At 43.9% G+C, this 20,034-nt stretch overlaps 1 long non-coding RNA gene across 1 annotated transcript; it reads left to right on the forward strand.

Annotated features, from left to right (window-relative positions):
* Positions 1 to 13,293: 13,293 nt before the first annotated feature.
* Positions 13,294 to 16,397, forward strand: LOC125728159 (uncharacterized). The gene is made up of 4 exons (XR_007388945.1): positions 13,294 to 13,392; positions 13,567 to 13,613; positions 15,291 to 15,344; positions 16,312 to 16,397. It is a non-coding gene; the product is annotated as an uncharacterized LOC125728159 (long non-coding RNA).
* The last annotated feature ends 3,637 nt before the right edge of the window (positions 16,398 to 20,034 follow it).

Below are 20,034 nucleotides of genomic sequence, written 5' to 3' on the forward strand. Positions count from 1 at the left end.
CTTAGTCTTTGGAATGTTCAACAATTGACACACCTCGTTGAATAGATTTGATTAAAAATTTCGGCCCTGATCTGTATGGATAGAGCGAGGGGCCCCCAAGCGACAGACCCACTGCTCCGCCAAGACCTGGGCCACAGTGGAAGCTTCCTGATTAGGGAGAGGGAATGCCTCAGTCCATTTTGAGAAATAATCCCCAATGACCACAATGTACATATTTATCCCTGGAGTTACCGGTAATGGCCCTAAAATGTCCAATGCTACCCGTTCATATGGCCTAGCGGTTACAACAGACTGCAGCGGGGCACCTCCCTGTTTCCCCCCCACTTTCCGGGAACCACAATCCACACTCCCGACACAAGTGCTTAACATCCTCAAACCATCCCAGCCAATAATAGCGATCTTTCACCTTTGCTTGCAACTTTTGTATTCCCAAATGACCCCTAGTGGTAGCATTATGCAACTGCCTCAAAATTTCTGGCACCAAAGACTTGTCGATAACAACCTGGACTTGGTTTGCTGCATCAGAATGCAAAGGTGGATATCGTACCAACCTAGAACCCTGCAACTGATCCCACGCTGATGCATATTTCCACAACTCATTTGGAGGCTGACTGCCTGCCCTCCCTCCCTTCCTTTAAAGCAAAAATCTCCCGCAGCTCAGCATCTCCTTGCTGATCCTGCCCCAGCTCATCACACTCCTCCTGACATGCCACTGCCTCCTGACACACCTCTCTCACAGCACATATCACCTCTCCCCCTTTTTCCTGGGTAGCTGGCGGTGAGTCTGAGGTTACTGGCAGAAAAGCGGGCACTCTAGAGAGGGCATCCGCATTAGCGTGTCCCCGAACCGGCCGATGCACTCTCTTATATTGGAAGCTGGCCAGCTGCTCTACCCACCTAGCCAACTGCCCCTCTAAACCTTGGAAATTATGCAACCATCTTAAGGAGTTATGATCTGTCCGTAAGACGAACTCCTTCCCCAACAAGTAGTATTTAAAATGTTTTATGAAGGTAACCATACTTAACTCCTTCTTGGTTGTTGCATATTTCCTTTCTTGTTTAGTCAAAGCCCTACTAGCATATGCTATCACCTGTTCCCGTCCCCCTTCTACCTGGGACAATACTGCCCCAATACCTGCATCACTCGCATCCGTATCTAATATAAAGGTTTTATTAGGGTCGGGGTAAGACAGGACTGGTACAGACATCAAACTAAGTTTGAGCTGTTCAAATGCTGCCTGACAAGCTTCTGCCCATGTAAACCGTCTGCCCTTCTCGGTCAGCTGGAGCAGAGGACGAGCAAGTTCAGCAAAACCCCGAATAAACCTCCTACAATAAGAGGCAAGGCCCACAAAACTCCTCCCCTCTGTCTGATTTTTAGGCACCGGCCACTGGCGCACAGCTTCCACTTTAGCCGGATCAGCTTTCACACCCCTAGCCAATATTATATGACCCAAATACTGCACTTACAGTTCGCCGGTTTAACCTTCAGATTAGCCTGACGCAATTTCGTTATAACCTCATCCACATGGTCCAGATGTTCTTGAAAGGTACGGCCAAATATTATTGTATCGTCTAAGTACACCAAACAAGTAGTCCACTGAAGACTCGCCAACTCTAAATCCATGAGACGCTGAAAAGTTCTCAGACTGTTACACAGGCCAAAACTCAGCACATTAAATTGGAAAAGGCCTGACGAGTGATAAACGCCGTCTTATGCTTATCTTTTGGATCCACCTCGACTTGCCAGTACCCACTGGCTAAATCCAATGTAGAAAACCAGCAAGCCTTGCTCAAACTATCCAACGCATCATCAATTCGGGGTAAGGGGTACGTGTCTTTACGGGTAACATCATTCAATTTGCGATAATCAACGCAAAACCGAAGGCCACCATCTCGCTTCCGTACCAGAACCACCGGCGCTGCCCAAGGGCTATTCGAGGGCTGAATGATGTTATTCTCCAGCATCTGCTTTAAGTGACCAGATACTTCCTCCTGCAAATGGAGGGGGACACGGCGGGGAGGCAACTTTACCGGCTTCGCCTCACCAGTATCAATGTTATACAACATCAGGCGAGTTCTCCCCAAATCTCCCTCTCTGGCACTAAATACAGACAAATTCTTCTGCAACGCGGTATAAATACCAGTCATATCGGATGAGGCAAACCCCTTCTGGTGCAATCAAAATATGTTATAAGCCTATCGACTGTCCAGGGCACAACAGAATCCTCCTCATCCTCACCCAGGTCTACATTCTCTGCTTTCCGACTCACCTCAATACCCGTATGCAAGGTACCTACCCTCATCCCCCCATCATTATATTACACTGGCTAGATGCCGAATCCAAAGGCTCCAACATACCCTCAAAAGCAGCCCCACCTGTATTCTCCACCTTACCAGCAATGATTGCCTCACTTCGAGGGGGGGGGGGGGGGATTACAGTATCTTCTGGAACCATGATGACCCTAGGCTTGTCCACATCTGCTGGCACGAGGAGAGGTAATAATTGACCCATAACCCGACACTCCTTCCTACCAAAATCCAACACCACCCCATATTTACTTAGAAAGCTTTTCATCCCCTCTTGCATCTTAGACACCGTGGTACGAAGCGATTTTACCTCCTGCCTTAACTCCTCTACCACCCCCAACAACACCTCCATTTGTTCATCCCTTTCTAATTTATGCTCCACCACTCCCCTCACTTTAACGTCAGGTGGCAAAGAAGTCTGCTCCAAACTTCTCAGCAACTCCATTTCAGAAGCAAGTTCAATGACATCTTCCAGCGTATTAGGCTTGGCACTACACAGGCTAACCCGAAAATCACCGGTAGCAAAATGCGTAATAAACTGGTCTCTTGCCAACAGATCACAAATCTGATGATCAGCCGTGGGATAAGCCCTAGCGGCTAATCTCCGTAAGGCGTTACCAAATTCCCTTGCCGTCTCGCTATGCAGGCGGCGACGGGCGGTAAAACTAGCTCTACTCCAATCACTACTATCACCAGGTTCAAAACACCTTGCCATAGCCGCTTTTAACAACCCATAATTACTTTTAGCCTCACTCGGCATCCCACTATACATCTCTCTAGCACGGCCAGACAACAGCAAAGACATAAACTTAATTTTCAGAGACTCATCCCACCTGTTTACCTCAGGCGCCAGATAAAATTGTTCCGACCAGTCAGACCACTCACGCCCCACACCATTAAAAGTTTCCGGTATAAATATTGGGTGAGCAGGGGGGGGCAGCGGGAGATTGAGAAAACACTCTCTACACGTATAACAGGACAATCAGCGCCCTCATAATTAGGAGATTGTACACTATCCTCCGCCTCCGATATGTTAAAGCTAATTCTAGGTTTCTAAACGGGAAAACCACAAAGGAAAGAAATGATCCCACCGCTGCCACCAGTCAGACCTACAGTGTGAGGTGTAGAGCTGGGTGGCGTTCGATGCCATTGGCTTTAGATAAACTGAACTGTCAGCGCTGTCACTCTAGCTTCACCATCCCTTGTGGAACTGGAGTGCTGACATTTCAGGGACTCCCCATGCCTGCATTCCCACTTGCCTCTCCCTCCTACTTATGCTGCCATTGCCATATCTGCCGGAGCTTGCACTTTGCACTTCATATTGCACTCACCTAACTGTTAGCACTGCCCATAGTCTCCCCTATACTTTGACTAATTGCACATTTTATTTCCCCAACTCCTCCTGGGGTGTGCTGCCTGGAGACCTCAATCTATCAAGATTTTCAGCACACCCTGCTACATGTGACATGTACCCATGACGTCCTTGCATCCAGCTCGCGTTCTGCCTGTGCCATCTTCCATGTATGACCCGCTGCCTAATTACTTCTGGTTGCCTGGCGATTGGAAGGAGAGTCGGCACGGGCTTGTCATCACCTCCCTGCTCCCCGGTTGTGCCTCAAATCCTATGATTTGGACAATGTGACTTGGCACTTAGCCATCTCTTCTATTCGACTCTCCCTGCCGGCCCCTGGAGGTTGGGCTCCCCCTTTGAGTCTGGTCCCTCCCAAGGTTTCTTCCTTCTAGAGAGTTTTTCCTTGCCACTGTCACCTATGTCTTACTCACTGGGGGCTTTGGGTGGGGATGCTGTAAAGCGCTTTGAGACAATGTATTGTTGGGATAACGCGTCATACAAAAATAAATTTGTTGTTTTTCTGTTTTAAAACCAAATGGGAAAACCGTAAAATCACCTTTTTTTGTTTCTTTTCTATGAGTAAATTCAGATCTAACAGATACCAGAGATGTAAGATACAGCCTAATGTGAACTTTATCTTAATTTTACAACATTAACAGTCCCATAAGCTTGGAAACACCCACCCTTAGAATGGTGTATTTTTGTAATATTTTCTACATTTTAGGATAAAATATGAAGCCTGATTTTTTGTTTTCTGCTTTTCGCTTTTTCCCCTTCTGACAGAAAAACCAAAAAACGCTGCTGTTGTTTAGTTTTCCTGATTTCGTTTTGGACTGGAAAACCCAAGGACAAACGATACATGGACTTTTTGCATTTGTTTGGCTTTAATGTGTTTGATATAAACCTAGAGTTGAGAACCTACAGATGTGTGTGTTTGTATGAGTAATCCATCCATCCATTTTCCAAACCGCTTATCCTACTGGGTCGCGGGGGGTCCGGAGCCTATCCCGGAAGCAATGGGCACGAGGCAAGGAACAACCCAGGATGTGGGACCAGCCCATCGCAGGGCACACTCACACACCATTCACTCGCACATGCACACCTATGGGCAATTTACCAACTCCAATTAGCCTCAGCATATTTTTGGGCTGTGGGGGGAAACCGGAGTACCCGGAGGAAACCCCACGACAACATGGGGAGAACATGCAAACTCCACACACATGCGACCCAGGCGGAGACTCGAACCCGGGTCCCAGAGGTGTGAGGCAACAGTGCTAACCACTGCACCACAATGTCGCCTGTTGTATGAGTAATATAATGTAAAAATTAAATTCTATTTTATGTCCAGTACAAAAGGCAAGCATATCATACAGGTAAAATACCCACATTTAAAAAATGTTTTCATGAAAGTCTGTAACAGTAGAGTGAAGGAACTGACCAGTGGCTGGGCTACTGATATATGGTATGATGATGACCATTGAATGTTTCTCAACTTTTTAACCCTAAAAAAACACACCACTTCCAGAGATGATGATATATATATTATTTATTTAAAATGTAATGTTTCCTGGGGGCTGGGGAGGACACCTGCAGGAGAGAAACAGATATTGATCATGTAAACATCCTTCAGCAGTGCAGTAGTCATACTTCACATTTTTTTTGGGATTGTTGGGGGGGGGGGGGGGGGCACATGCAGCCATGGTACCTAAGCTTTGCTCAAGTGAGATCTGAGTTACAGGGAAAGGTCCATAGACCTTGTTTATATGCTGCTGTTCCACAGACTTCCAATAGGGGCTCCATGTGAGGAAAGAGTGAGGGCTATGCTCTCTCTCAAGTACACACAGAGTCACAGTGTAGGTCAAAGAAGCGAAAACAAAGTACCATACCTGAGTTGTTGTCACTGAACACGAAGTCCCGGTTTGCTCCAAACTACACGTGAGAAAGGCCCTCCTCTAAACTGGCCTCTCTCATGCGGGACGGGGGCCGTAAGGTGGCGTGGAGCTCAGGAGCAGCGTGCAGCAGTATGAGCAGCCATGCCTGTGCCAGCAGCACCACTGCCTGTACCCGGTTGTCCCATGTTGGGGACAGGCCAAGCGCCGCGTTGCCATACAGGCAGAAGGTGATCCAGGCCACCCACAGCAGGACTGAGGCCAGGCAGGTGATGAGCAGCCACATGGTCCTGCACCTCCACCGTGGCTGCTGCCTCCACAGACTGCAGGCCGCCCCCACCAGTGCTGCCAGGAGCAGGACCAGCACATACGTGGTGGCCAGCGCAAAGTCCAGCGGCTGGTATTCACAGGCTGGCTGGCACGTGGACATCGTGGCTAGAAGGATCCACTCCGGATCCAACAAGGCCACCGCCAGCCCCATCAGTTGACCTGTGCTGGGGCTATGAGCACCTTGTCCCAACCCTTGTCTGCGCAGTCGCAGACCCTGAAACACTAGGCAGGTGTTGCAGATAGCAAGCAACACCCCCCTCAGGACACGCCGGGCGAAGCAGAGGCTCTCTTGGTGCTCAGCGATGTATCCCAGGCTGAGGCCACAGAGCCCAAATATGGCAGCGAGCAGCAGGAGTAGCGGCGCCACCCCGCTGCGCTCCTCAGCCTCTGTGATCTTCCGCAGGCGACACAGTACCACCAGGAGCAGGATCAGCGAGGCGAGGGCCGCCGCCGCTGCCGCCACCACCACCACCAAGCCCCACACCGCATCCAGCTCACACAAGGCCGTGTAGGGCCTTGTCAGGATGGAGCCGGATCCGCAAGGCGAAGCTTCGTCCCATGAAGAGCTGCCCCCCACCAGGGACAGGACGAGGAAGGTGAAGAGATTGATAGAGGGAGCCATCACTGGCAGGGAGAGAGAAAGGAATCATTTAATGGGTTGAAGAAGTATTAGTCCATTAAACGCAATGTAGCCTGCTGCTGTGCAGGACACATCACAGGCGACACGCTGAGCATGCTGACAACTGAGCAATGGACTTCTGCAGTGTGAGACTACATGCACTTTCTTAAAAAGCAGTAATCAATGCCATGTCAACCAGCTGAACAACTTCACAAGTAAATCGGCACATTATATAGGCCACCATCATTTTAAAAATTTATTATTATTTAAATTCAGGGGTCTCAAAGAAATTACTGTATCTGGCCGGCCGATATCAGAGAAAAATTAAAACCATGTAATGTCATTCCAGCGCAATTGACACCCGCCAGTCTGCATGTTTTGCGGTCGGGAGTTTAGCATCTCCCAGCGTTTTTTTTAGTTTAAGACCTTTGATCTAAGTGAAGTATACATTTTGAAGGGGAGGCCTTACCTTAACTGTCAATGTCTTTCAGCTTCACTTGCTCTTACAACACGTACGATGCACTCACGAATCGTTTGTGTTTGCTTCTCCCTTATCAAACAGATTATTTATAAGCGGTGCATCATGACGTAGTGCTGCATTTTTTACGTAATGGAACGCTAACGTTCTAAATAGGGTGGGGGCAGGGAGGGGGCATTAAGTGTCATCCTTTTTGTGTTTACTTTTGAAAAATTGAGATATAACCTTTAAAAAGCACGGATATAATGTAAGAAACTTTTAAAAAAATAAATACAAATAAAAACGAGCAAATGCATTCAATCCCATTTCTTGTAGCTAGTGCTGGAAACTTTGGTGGACACCAATAACGATATATTTTTGTCCAGTAATATTACCAATACCTATGGTTTGTCCAAACCCATGCAGCGCTCTAAGAAACTCCAGCTTCTGCGATTCCCCCTGCAGACCGCTACGGCTGATACAAAGACAAATGCGCAAAAGATGCTAGTAAGATACAGAGATTGGTCATTGGTTAATATTATATAAATACGCAATTAATAATATGACAAGTGGCAGTATTGCTACACGATTAAATAAACGACAAAAACAATAATAATAACTGATAAGTCATTTATTATTTTTAATTATTAATTATTAAGCGTTTTTTTCTTTGATGGTGATAACATGTACATGCAGTACACTGATACCGAAATAAGAGAATTAATGCTATTAGCAGAAAATTATTACTGGAGACATAATTGTTAGGACACCCTCGGCAGGGAAATGCGGACCCAGGAATGCGGAACAGAGCGATCTTTATTAGATCGAGCAGGTAACAGGCTTTCAATGGGCCAGGCAAGAAGAATGGTCGGGGACAGAAGGTAGATTCGGTAGCCGGGGAGATCCAGTCCAACAGGCAGGCACAGGACACGGAGACGAAGGGAAGGGGAGACGAGAGATCCTGGGGCTGGCAGGGAAGGCTGGACGGGAGGTTCAGGGACGAGGGCTGCTCGGGGAAAGATAATAAGATTCTATTTGTACTGCCTGCCAATTTTTATATTAGATGAAACTAAAAATTGAGAAATATCTATATACACAAGTAGTTTTTCCTGATAAGAAGGATAATATCAAGAACGTCAGCATTTACAAATCGAATTATGACATATCTGAGTAGCCCAGACTGTCCGGAAAACAAAGCCATACAGCATATGTGGCTGACTAATGTACATACAGTGTAATAAGCTTATAATCAAATGGATTGAAAAACGCTCAATAATGGACAGGATTCAAAGGGTAAATAAGGTGCATCATGTGGAAGAGAAGTTAGGTGGCGTTGGGGTGCATTGTGAGTTTCATCTGGTAGCTAGAAGGGAACAAACAGGGCTTTGGGGGGGGGGGGGGCTTCTCCTGGGGCTACATCGCTCTACCTGTTTGTAAAATAATTTATTTTTTAAAAAACTTTTCTCCTTACACTATAATGGCAGGTTTAGGACTAATACAGTACAGTCATAACCAGTGTCAAGGATTCTATGCATCGCTACACAGAGACAAGTCCAGATATTGAGCCCAAGGCTAAAATTGTGGTTTACTTACAAGTGCACTTTGCTGGGCAGTGGGGGTGTTTGTCCTTCTCTGCTCACATTTTGCCCTCTTATCCTGTCTTCTCCTCCGCAGCCCTTCCTCCTTCTCTCTGTTGCTCCTATATTCCCTCCCCTCCAGTCATCTATGTTCTCCTTCCTCTGCGGTCTCTCCTCTTCTCCCATTCTTCAGTTATACTCTCTTCTCCGCTCTCCCTGTATCCCTCCTGTCTTCTGGTCCTGTCGTCTCTTCTCCAGTCATCCCCTGCTTCTCAGTCATCTCTGCATCTTTTCTCTCATTTGTTTGCTTATTCTTTGATTGTTTGTGTTATTCGTTAACCCACCACCCCATGCTGGATGAGTCTTGATGTTTTTTGTTCTTTTTAAAGTTAGGCTTCTTCCTTTGTTTTTGTGCCATATCTTCTGCCCTCTTCTGGTTGCGGCAGTGCATGACACGGGTGGAAAATAGGGTTTTTTACAACACACACATCAAAACCAAAAGGATCAGGATGGATCCAAAATAAACAGCAAATGACCAGGAATGAACTAAATGGTGGAATAAACACAACTAGAGAACTATATACATACATACAACATACAGCTATAATGAAGCATCAAAGAACAGAAGCAGAACAGGCACTTAAATACACAGCTAACAAGACACAATGCAGGCAGTGAGAATCATAACCAATAACAAGGACTGAGGGCAACCCAGGAACAGGCGTTACAGTTAAACAGCACTGGTGAAATCAAAGTGGCCTTTCAGCCACATGGTCAGCTCTGCATCGCCCTCTGCTGTTTGCATTAGAAGCTGCTTGAAATTCCCACTCTCCTTACCAACACCTCGAAAAGCCAGGCCTTGCCGTGCCAAGTACTTAACTTCAGAAGATTTTTCCTCACTTGCTGCTGCTCTTTCCAGCTCATCTGAAGGTTGAGTATTAACAGGATTGATCTTCTGAATCCATGTCATCAGTGCTAATCGGTGGCACTGCCTGTCTTTATGTGCACTGAATTTATCCAGTGCCTGTTCCAGTTTCACATGCCAGTCTTCACAAGAGCTGAATCTGTCTCTCATGCCAGTTTAGACATTTGTGTTACAAATAATTTTGCACAGTAGAAACAAATAGAATCTTATAAATGCTGAGATTAGAGTATCTACGATGCGGGAATGCAGGGGTTTCATTGGGGACCTTTCTATGGCTTAGTACTGTGAAGGAGTACATGGTTAGTGCCAGGCGCAAATGAATATCTTTGATTTTGCATCCATTTGGTAACTTGTTGAAGTTGTCTGATAGTCAGTAATGCATGGTTTAATTATTATGATTTTTTTATTTATTATTTTAAAACATCTGAAAGAATCTGAAATAGAAAAGCTTATTTTAGTTTATGGTCCACTGGATAAACACAGACATTACAGACGGTTTTAGAATCTAATGCTGAATGTTTTTTGCTATCATTATTCTGCCTGGATATGCTGTGATTGGTACAGTGAAATCTGAGAATGTGTTTGTGGTCAGTATCATAGCCTCAGACAACAAACCAACGCTGTAGCGCGTCACTGTGTTTACATGTGGGAGGGGTTCCAGTTACATAATGGGCTCGTTCTAATTCAACTGTTTTGACGGAGTTCGACAAACCTAAAAAATAAATGCTGGTGTTATGAAAAACTATGTCATATAGCTATATTTGAGATTTATTATAGCCAAACACATCTCGGAGCTCCGAGGAACCTCCTTCTCCTTACATTTGGGGAAGATGGTGGCGCAGGAGGTAGTGCTATCGTTTAGCAACCGGAGAGTTGCAGGTTCGAGCCCTGGTTTCTCCTGACCCCATCAAATTGTCCTTGAGCAAGACACTGAACCCCAAATTGCTCCTGGCGTGCAGGTTGGCGCCTTGCATGGCAGCCTCCGCCCCCGGTGTGTGGATGGGTGAATGTGAGGCATGAATTGTAAAGCGCTTTCAGTTCTCATAAAAGTATCCATAAAAGCACATCTCATAAAAGCACATTTACCATGTGTGTTTTGGATTTGGATTGTATTGGTCTGTAGTCAGTCGCTCATGTACATGCTCAATCGCAGTAACATTTTCACAGGAATTTGGGAGATTGAAATGCTAATTCTATGGGGGTGTATTCAGTGGGAAAGGTGTGTATGTAGGGCATGTCCCCCCCCCCCCCTCCTTCGTGGTGTTAGATATTCTGTTTCCCCCCCTGTGTGTTAAGTAGTGGGGTTGCTCTTGCGTGTTTAATAAAAGATTGTACTACACTGCTTGTCCTGGCGTATTGCCTGTGGTTTGGGGGGAAGTTAATCTGTGTGTGTGACCGTGAGTGACGCGACATGTGTGCTACAGTATACATCCAGTATGTAACTGTATAAAGTAAAACTCACTGTGTAATATAAAATGCAAATGGGATACTGTAATATGAAGCATTGCAGTAAGAGGACAATATTACAGTACAGGGCACATTGTTGGATTACATACCTGTTGGCTCTATGAAATGTTTGAATGGTTGAGGACATGGTTGTTCTCCCATCATTCGGCCGACCAGCCTCAGCCATTGTAAGGCCATGATTGAGGACCTAAATATATATATACAGTACTGTGCAAAAGTCTTAGGCAGGCAAAGAAAATGATGTTTAGATTATCCTCGTGTTGGTGTAAAACTATGATATGATGCCTGTCAAAGTGTGTCAGCTTCGCCATTTCAGAACCTCTGCTAAAATCATCCTAGTATTTGCAGCGACCGTCCAGTGCAGCCATGTATTTTTTGACTTGACCACTAACACACCTCATACAGCTAGTCAATCTCTCACTGACTTTTTAAACCAATATATCTAATTATTTAATTGAGCTGTTGGGGAAATTTAACAAAATCATGGAACGACTGAGGTGCCCCTGAGGAGAAGTTTGGGAACTGAAGCGGTGTTCATCTAGCCATCCAACTAGATATCAGTAACTTTTTAGAAAACAGAAGAAATTATTACTAGTTTTTATTGTGTTACTCTTAATTTGCACACATTCTAATATTAAATTGTATTTTTTGTTCTAAGCCAAAGTGCACTTGCTACCCAGATAAACAGCTTTAAACATTTCTTTGGACTGCCTAAGACTTTTGCACAGTACTGTACTGTATATGGTAATGCTAAATTGATAACTCCTATCAGTGTTGTGTTTTTGGTAAATATGCTAAATTTGCTGATGCTGTCTTCTCAGTTGCCCCTTTGTCCGCCTTACTTACTGTTGCTATGCCTGCTATGTGATCACTCTGCGTGCCTTAATTATATTATGGTGTTTTATTATTAATTTATTCATAATCATTGTTATTTTTTCAACCTCTGTGTGGCCATAATATTTTGGGTTTTATAGTTACAGTCATGTGGATTAATCTATTTTATCTGTGTTTTACCATAAAGAACAAGGTGTGACAGGGGATGATTTTGTGGACATTGGGGAACAAGATGTTTACCTTTTGTTCCCCAAAAACCTCAGACTGAGGAAATCCCTAATTTCCATTTTAAAACTAAAGGCAAGTAAACTGTCTGTTTGATAGCAAGCTCTGTGTTTTTTTGTGGTTTCACAGACATACTGCTGTCAGTTCATGGTTACAGAATATATCATATTTAGTTTCATGATCTTTCCCTCAATCAGTCTGGAGTGGAAGCAGAAGACTTCCTAAAAAATAAGCAGGGAAATCAGCGGCAACACCTGAACAAAAGAGGTTCAGTGTAAGTATCACACAGTCCTGGAAATAGAAACTAAAGTGGACAGAGCTGTTAGAACACAGACAGTGCAGGTGGAAGTAGAATCAGCAGAATAAGTGGTTCTCACATCAGAAATACTGCTACCATTCATTCTGCTCATTCTATTTCCACCTGCACTCCTCTCTATTCTAACATTTTTGGTGCAAAACTGATATCTGTCACGCCCGGCTCGTACGATCCTCTTGTGTGCCACGCCCCCTGATTATCCACGTGTGCTTCCCTGATTGTACTCAGCTGTGTGTGATTATTTTCGCCCAGTCTTGTGTACTTAAGTCCAAGTCTTGCCTGTGTCCCTGGTCCGTCATTGATGTTTGTCGATGCCTGTGTTCCGTCCTGCCCTTACCCCGAATAAACCCCTAGTTTGCCCCATATTCTGCCTTCCCGCCTGGTCCTTCTACCTGCCTGCCTTCTTTTTGCCCGCTCGCTCGCCAGCCCGCTCGATGGCCCACTTTCCACGGCGATCGTGACAATATCTTTCTTTTTTCTACACATCTCCACCAGGCTGTTATAAGGTCATCCCTGGGTGCATCAAAAATGTGGACCACTGCCTGCAAGGGAGCGGAAATTGACTGGAACCCTGTCATAAGCAAAGTTTGTGCCTCATAAAATTGTCTAAAATCAATATTTCTAATCAAATAGTTTAATTTCTCTATTTTACCTTTTTACCACATAAAGCACAATGAGCGCTTAAAATTTCAATTCACAAGGTAAAACACCAAATAAAGTGTTTTAACAGAATATTTAATGCAATTTCAAGGTCACAGCAGAGTTGCCCTGCAGCCTCGTCGGCAAAGAGCAGGAAATTCTGAAAAAAGCCTTAAAAATGCTCCGAAACAGGAGGGAGGACCTCCGAAGGTCAGGAAAGGTAATACATACTGTACATAGGGAACCTGCAAGCAAGTTTAAATTATTCAAGCGCCTTGCAATCAAATTAAATCATGAATGTAATGTCCGGAATACAGACCTAGTCAGCCAAGGCTGAATAATGTTCCTGTTCATGTTCTGCTTCACTTTCCTGGCTTCTCATGTCGTGGAAAAACTTCATTTCTACTGATTCCATTGTCTAGAAGAGAGAAGGACTTCAGCTTCACTCCAACGGTATGTAGCTTTTTCTGTATTTATACCTTATCATTGTGTAATATATATAGTAATACGTTTCATAATTTAGCTTCTAAAATATTGTGCAATCACCAGCCCAATTGATATTTTTGCCATCTTAATCCTCACAGGATCAGTACAGTATATGTGCAAACATATTTTATGTGTTTACAGACGTGTAAGACTGCTGAAAAAAGGTGGGAGAACAGTGGCCCTTGGAGGTAAAATGTGTTTTTACATTTTCCCAGTCCTGCTGCATGATTCACTGTACTGCAGTGTCAGGTTTCCCATTGCCCAGCACACCTAATTTGGCTAAAGAACTTGATGATGTGACGATGATCAGTGTGTTGGCCAGTGAAACTGACAATGTGCTGAATTTTGGGAAATTTTGAAATGTATTATAAACACAGTATATTAATCTGCACAATGTAGCAAAACAGTCTGAAAAGTAACTGAGATTCAGAGGTTATACACTGATCAGCCATAACATGTGAAGCGAATAACATTGATTATTTGGTTACAGTAGCATCTGGCTGTGGGGGGGTTATACAGGTCCTTCTCAAAACATTAGCATATTGTGAAAAAGTTCATTATTTTCTGTAATGTACTGATAAACATTAGACTTTCATATATTTTAGATTCATTACACACAACTGAAGTAGTTCAAGCCTTTTATTGTTTTAATATTGATGATTTTGGCATACAGCTCCAAAATCTCAAAAAATTAGCATATTTCATCCGACCAATAAAAGAAAAGTGTTTTTAGTACCAAAAAAGTCAACCTTCAAATAATTATGTTCAGTTATGCACTCAATACTTGGTCGGGAATCCTTTTGCCGAAATGACTGCTTCAATGCGGCGTGGCATGGAGGCAATCAGCCTGCGGCACTGCTGAGGTGTTATGGAGGTCCAGGATGCTTCAATAGCGGCCTTAAGCTCATCCAGAGTGTTGGGTCTTGCGTCTCTCAACTTTCTCTTCACAATATCCCACAGATTCTCTATGGGGTTCAGGTCAGGAGAGTTGGCAGGCCAATTGAGCACAGTAATACCATGGTCAGTAAACCATTTACCAGTGGTTTTGGCACTGTGAGCAGGTGCCAGGTTGTGCTGAAAAATGAAATCTTCATCTCCATAAAGCTTTTCAGCAGATGGAAGCATGAAGTGCTCCAAAATTTTGATTTCCGAATGACAGAAGCGCCTGACCTGGGCTACAGAGAAGCAGCACTGGACTGTTGCTCAGTGGTCCAAAGTACTTTTTTCGGATGAAAGCAAATTTTGCATGTCATTCGGAAATCAAGTACCCACAGTCAGTGATGGTCTGGGGTGCCATGTCAGCTGCTGGTGTTGGTCCACTGTGTTTTATCAAGGGCAGGGTCAATGCAGCTAGCTATCAGGAGATTTTGGAGCACTTTTTCATGAGCTGTTTGCCGAAATCATCATTATTAAAACAATAAAAGGCTTGAACTACTTCAGTTGTGTGTAATGAATCTAAAATATATGAAAGTCTAATGTTTATCAGTACATTACAGAAAATAATGAACTTTTTCACAATATGCTAATTTTTTTAGAAGGACCTGTACAGTATATAATATTATATATCAGGCTTCCCCAATTCCAGTCCTGGAGAACCAGTTTGCAAGGACCTGTCAAATACACCTACAAAACCTGGCAATTGGCTGGTGAGCTGAATAAGGTGTTTGAGTATTAAAATCTGGGTGCAGACTAGGCCTGCAGGACTGGAACTAGGGAATCGTGGGGAATTGAAAGTTACCATCACCAAAAATAACTTTTATTTTAAAGTTTCATAATGAAATTAATTTGCTCATCAGGATATTCTGTTTGGCAAAGTATTCCAGTACTTGGGTTTTAAATTATCCATCGTAAATCTTTGTCACCAGATGCACAGTAATCATCCCGCTAAAGCAGAACTACACTGTCATCGTATTAAAGGGGTGAGTCTGCACACAGAATCGGTTGCTCCAGCATCCACAGTGTCATTCTCCCAAGTTACTATACAGCAATTAACAATCACTGACAGCCGCTAGTAATTAAATGCCTAATAACCATCATGTAGTGATTGAAAGTGATTCAGTCTCAGCCATGGCAAATGTAATCTTATGCATAGCTATTTAACAACAATAGTATTCCCAGATTGAGGTGAGTACGAGGACAATCTTTTCATAGCTATTTCCTAGCATGGAGTATGGCGTAAGAGGCAAGTTTATGCATGCAGACAATTGCATATTTCAACTGATATGGGAATGCCACTTTGGGGCCAATGACATGCTGACCTCAGTAAAATTTCAGAAGATATTTTTCAGCCTGGATACTTCTCTCCCGTGTAGTAGTTCTCCGCTTAACAGCAACAAGAACTTAACATACATGATGGTACATAAATGTGATCTGCTGATTTCAGATCTGTAAGCATAAATTACCTTTGTTGTATTCCCTGGCCTTCAGGCTAATTGGAGTTGCTAAATTGCCCGTAGGAGTGCATGTGTGAGTGAATGGTGTGTGAGTGTGCCCTGTGATGGGCTGGCCCCCCATCCTGGGTTGTTCCCTGCCTCGTGCCCATTGATTCCGGGATAGGCTCCGGACCCCCCGCGACCCAGTAGGATAAGCGGTTTAGAAAATGGATGGATGGATGGTATTCCCTGGCCTTCAGGGAATACTTTTGGTTTTAGCACTGTTCCCCTGTCGCTGCAGATACTTTGGCATGCAAGCCAATAACTCAAAAACCGTTCGACGAATCCTTTTCAAACTTTGTACAGGTATTGGTGAGGAACTAGAACTGATTTAATTTTGAAACAGTCCCAAAATGGAAGCAGCGACACATAGTGATAATGAAAAAAGCAGCAGTTTTGATGCTTGACCCTGCTAAGACCATAATTCAATAACCGTTTGATGGATCTTTTTCAGTCTTTGCAGAGGCATTATAGGGGGCTGGAATGGAACTGATAAAATTTTGAGACAGCTCGCCAGCAAATATGAAATATGGCTCTCAGGAAATATGAAAGAGCTTTGTGCGTGGAGATGTGATCTTTCCACATGATTTCAAGTGAAAACATGAAAAGGCATCTTTAAAACGAAGGCTTTCGCTATTGCAAATGTCACACTATTTAAGGTCTCAGGAAGTCTAGGGGAAGCACAAATATATAGTGCATATAGCTGTGTCTCACATAAAAAGGTTGTGCATACTCTGCTCATATTGTTCAAAATGGAGTAACACTTTGCCATGAATTTTTAATTTTAGTATGAGCCCATATAGTTAAGTCTTGACTGTTTACAGGTAAACACTTAAAAAAGATATAGCTGAGGTCCTGGATTCAGTCTCCTGCATTTTCTCTCTAACCCACTCAAAGAATTTCTTGCAGGGATTAATTCAGTATGTTTTAACAACATATAAAAAGACCAGATGAGTTAGGAGCAACACTTTACTTGAGGGGGCACAAATAATGTAGTAGTACATCCATCCATCTATTTTCCAAACCGCTTATCCTACTGGGTCGCGGGGGGTCCGGAGCCTATCCCGGAAGCAATGTGCACAAGGCAGGGAACAACCCAGGATGAGGGGCCAGCCTGTTGCAGGGCACACACACACCATTCACTCTCACACACACACCTATGGGCAATTTAGCAACTCAAGTTAGCCTCAGCATGTTTTTTGGAATGTGGGGGGAAACCCCACGACGACATGGGGAGAACATGCAAACTCCACACACATGTGACCCAGGCAGAGACTCGAACCCGGGTCCCAGAGGTGTGAGGCAACAGTGCTAACCAGTGCATCTGTCAGAGTTCGCTGGTTAAAGCGGGTAGTGCGCACAGGCTGACAAGCAGGCAGGAAGCAGGCAAGCAGGCGGAATACGGGGAAAACGGGGATTTATTCGGGATCGGGACGGAGCAGACAGCACTAAGACTAACTAACATCAATGACGGACCAGAAACTAAGGCAAGACATGGACTGAAATAGACGAGACTGGGCGAAAATAAGTGGACACAGCTGGGCAAGACCAGGGAAGCACACGTGGGTAATCAGGGGGCGTGGCACACACGAGGATCGTACGAGCCGTGCATGACAGCACCACCATGCCGCCCCTGAAGTAGTACACTCTTACTTAATTTATTAATTAACCAGAAAGTATTAGTTATATACTGATCCCACGTTTGTTCATTCTTAATCATAACAGTTACTGTATTTGTTTATCATTTGTACTTGAGTAGTTACTGAGTTATTACTGAGTAATGTATATTTGAACAATATAAAATATAATAATATATGTGCTATAAATCAACAAACCATTGTCCTTTCCTTTTATCCACTGCAGGGCTGCAGGAAGCAGAATACAGAGGAAATGCCTTGGGCGGGATGGTAGCCCGGATCAGGGCTCACATACTGGCTCACATGTGGGCAATGAAGAAGTAGCACTTCACGTGTACGGGAGAAAAACAGCAGCCAGAGGAATCCTATGCAATCTCAGTGAGAATAAACTCCCCAGACCCAGGACTGGGGCAGGAATTGCAGGATTCTCCTCTAGCATTTATTTTGGCATACTGTATTTATTGCTATTATCCTTGGTACATGTTTATATTTGCCAATAATTGAAATTGAAATAAACATGATTATTATTCATCCATCCTCGTACCGCATATCCTGGAGACGAGGGCCTGGAGCTTATCCCAGGTAGCATAGGACACAATGGTATACTTTTGGATGGGATGCCAGTCCATTGAAGGGAATGCACTCACTCACACACTTTAAGCAATTTAGAGATGACAGTCTATTATTATTAGGATACCTATAGTTTTTAGTAGTTTTCACTATTATTATGCTTTTTGCCATGGGAGTCTATGGCAGCCCATAGAGCTGATTGGCAACTTTTTTGAAATTTGGCACATCAATAGAGGTCAGTTCCAACTATTCATACCAAATTTGGGTTCAATCCATCCATCACTCTAGCGCCACCCTCAGGCCAAATTTCAAGAAATGTTTTTGCCTTATTCTCTTTCTTATCATTGTATGATTATGCTATTTACTTTTAAGTATTAGCATTACCTGTCTTAGTGACATCCCATAATACAGCTCTGATGACCTGATCACATATAAAACACTTCCCACGCAGCACATTATGCTTTATTATCTATTTATTATTCAAACATCAAACTTTGATGACGTCAATGTATATCCCTGACATAAATCACTGACGTGAAGCTATGGACATCATACTTAACTAGCTGACGTTTTAGTATTTTATATAGCATGATGGGTGCAGATCTAACTTAGTGTATAACTTAGTTTCGGCAGTGGTTTTGCTATATAGAGTCCATCGTCATGATCCCATAGTTAGCAGAAGCGAAAATGGTGTAATGTAAATGTAATGTAATGTAATACCGAACAGCTTTCAAAAATGCGGTACCGCAATACCTTTTTGGCACCGGTATCCCGCGCAGCATCAGTCTGCCTGAGATATTTGATAAAGTGTGGATCTTCCTATACGTGCAGCACGAATAAATAAAAACCTCTGCTTTGTATACTTGACAAATCTGTGTGTGTCATCATACTCAAAACCGCCCCAAATAAGCCACGAAATTAACCATGAATTCTACCCTACTGTGGTACACAGCTTTGCTTCTTATGTTTCTTTCACACAAAAAGTTGCAGGTTGATGACAAAACGTGCTCGCGTCCGGACCAGTAAGTGCAACAGGGGGGCAGAACTGGGGAGGGGGGCGGGATGCGATCGTGCTCGGTTGCCGTATAAGGCAGCCGGGCCCAGTGTGGTACGCGCTTACTCTAATTACAGGTTCTTGTGGGAAGCTTGTGCGATGTATAACCTTGTTCATGTCAGGTTTCGGGCTGGTTGCGAGCGCGATCGCACGGACAGGAAACAGGCAGGCAGAACACGGGGAAACTGGAATTTATTAGCACTAAAACGGGACGAAGCACGAACATCGACTAACTAACATCAATGACGGACCAGGAATGAAAGCAAGACATGGACTGAAATAGACAGGACTGGGCGAAAATAATCGGACACAGCTGGGTATAATGGGGAAGCACACGTGGATAATCAGGGGGGCATGGCACACATGAGGATCGTACGAGCTGGGCGTGACAGTTCGACATACTGATCGCTATGTATCGCGATACAACAGTTTGCAATGTTACCAAAGTGTCATTTTATAATTCCCATATTAAACAAGTTACCGTGCATAGTGCTTTGGGGAGAGACAGACTCCAAGAGTGCAGTTCATTTCACGTGTCTTTAAGTCATTGTCTGATATTATCCAGAGCTGAATGTGTGATTCATGCTTACTACTATATTCTTGCTTTGCAGTTCTTACACAATTTTTTTTCTTATTTACTTCTAAAAGTAAATAAAAAACTTATAAAACTGTCATTATTATATAAGAACTATACGTATTATGATGTTATTATTTAGTTATGTTGTTGCTTGGTTACATTTGATGCCTCCGCACGTGGGAAGCTACCGGTTTGAAAGATGCGGCTTCACTTGCTTTTCTGCACCAAGATGGCAAGGTACGTTGCATTTCTGCTCCCATTTTATCGTATAACTTATCTTATTATTTAGTATCTGTCTTTGTATGTACAGTGGTACCTCGACCCACGAACAGTCCTGAT

This window comes from Brienomyrus brachyistius, unplaced genomic scaffold (assembly GCF_023856365.1).
Source record: "Brienomyrus brachyistius isolate T26 unplaced genomic scaffold, BBRACH_0.4 scaffold175, whole genome shotgun sequence".
NCBI lineage: Eukaryota > Metazoa > Chordata > Actinopteri > Osteoglossiformes > Mormyridae > Brienomyrus > Brienomyrus brachyistius.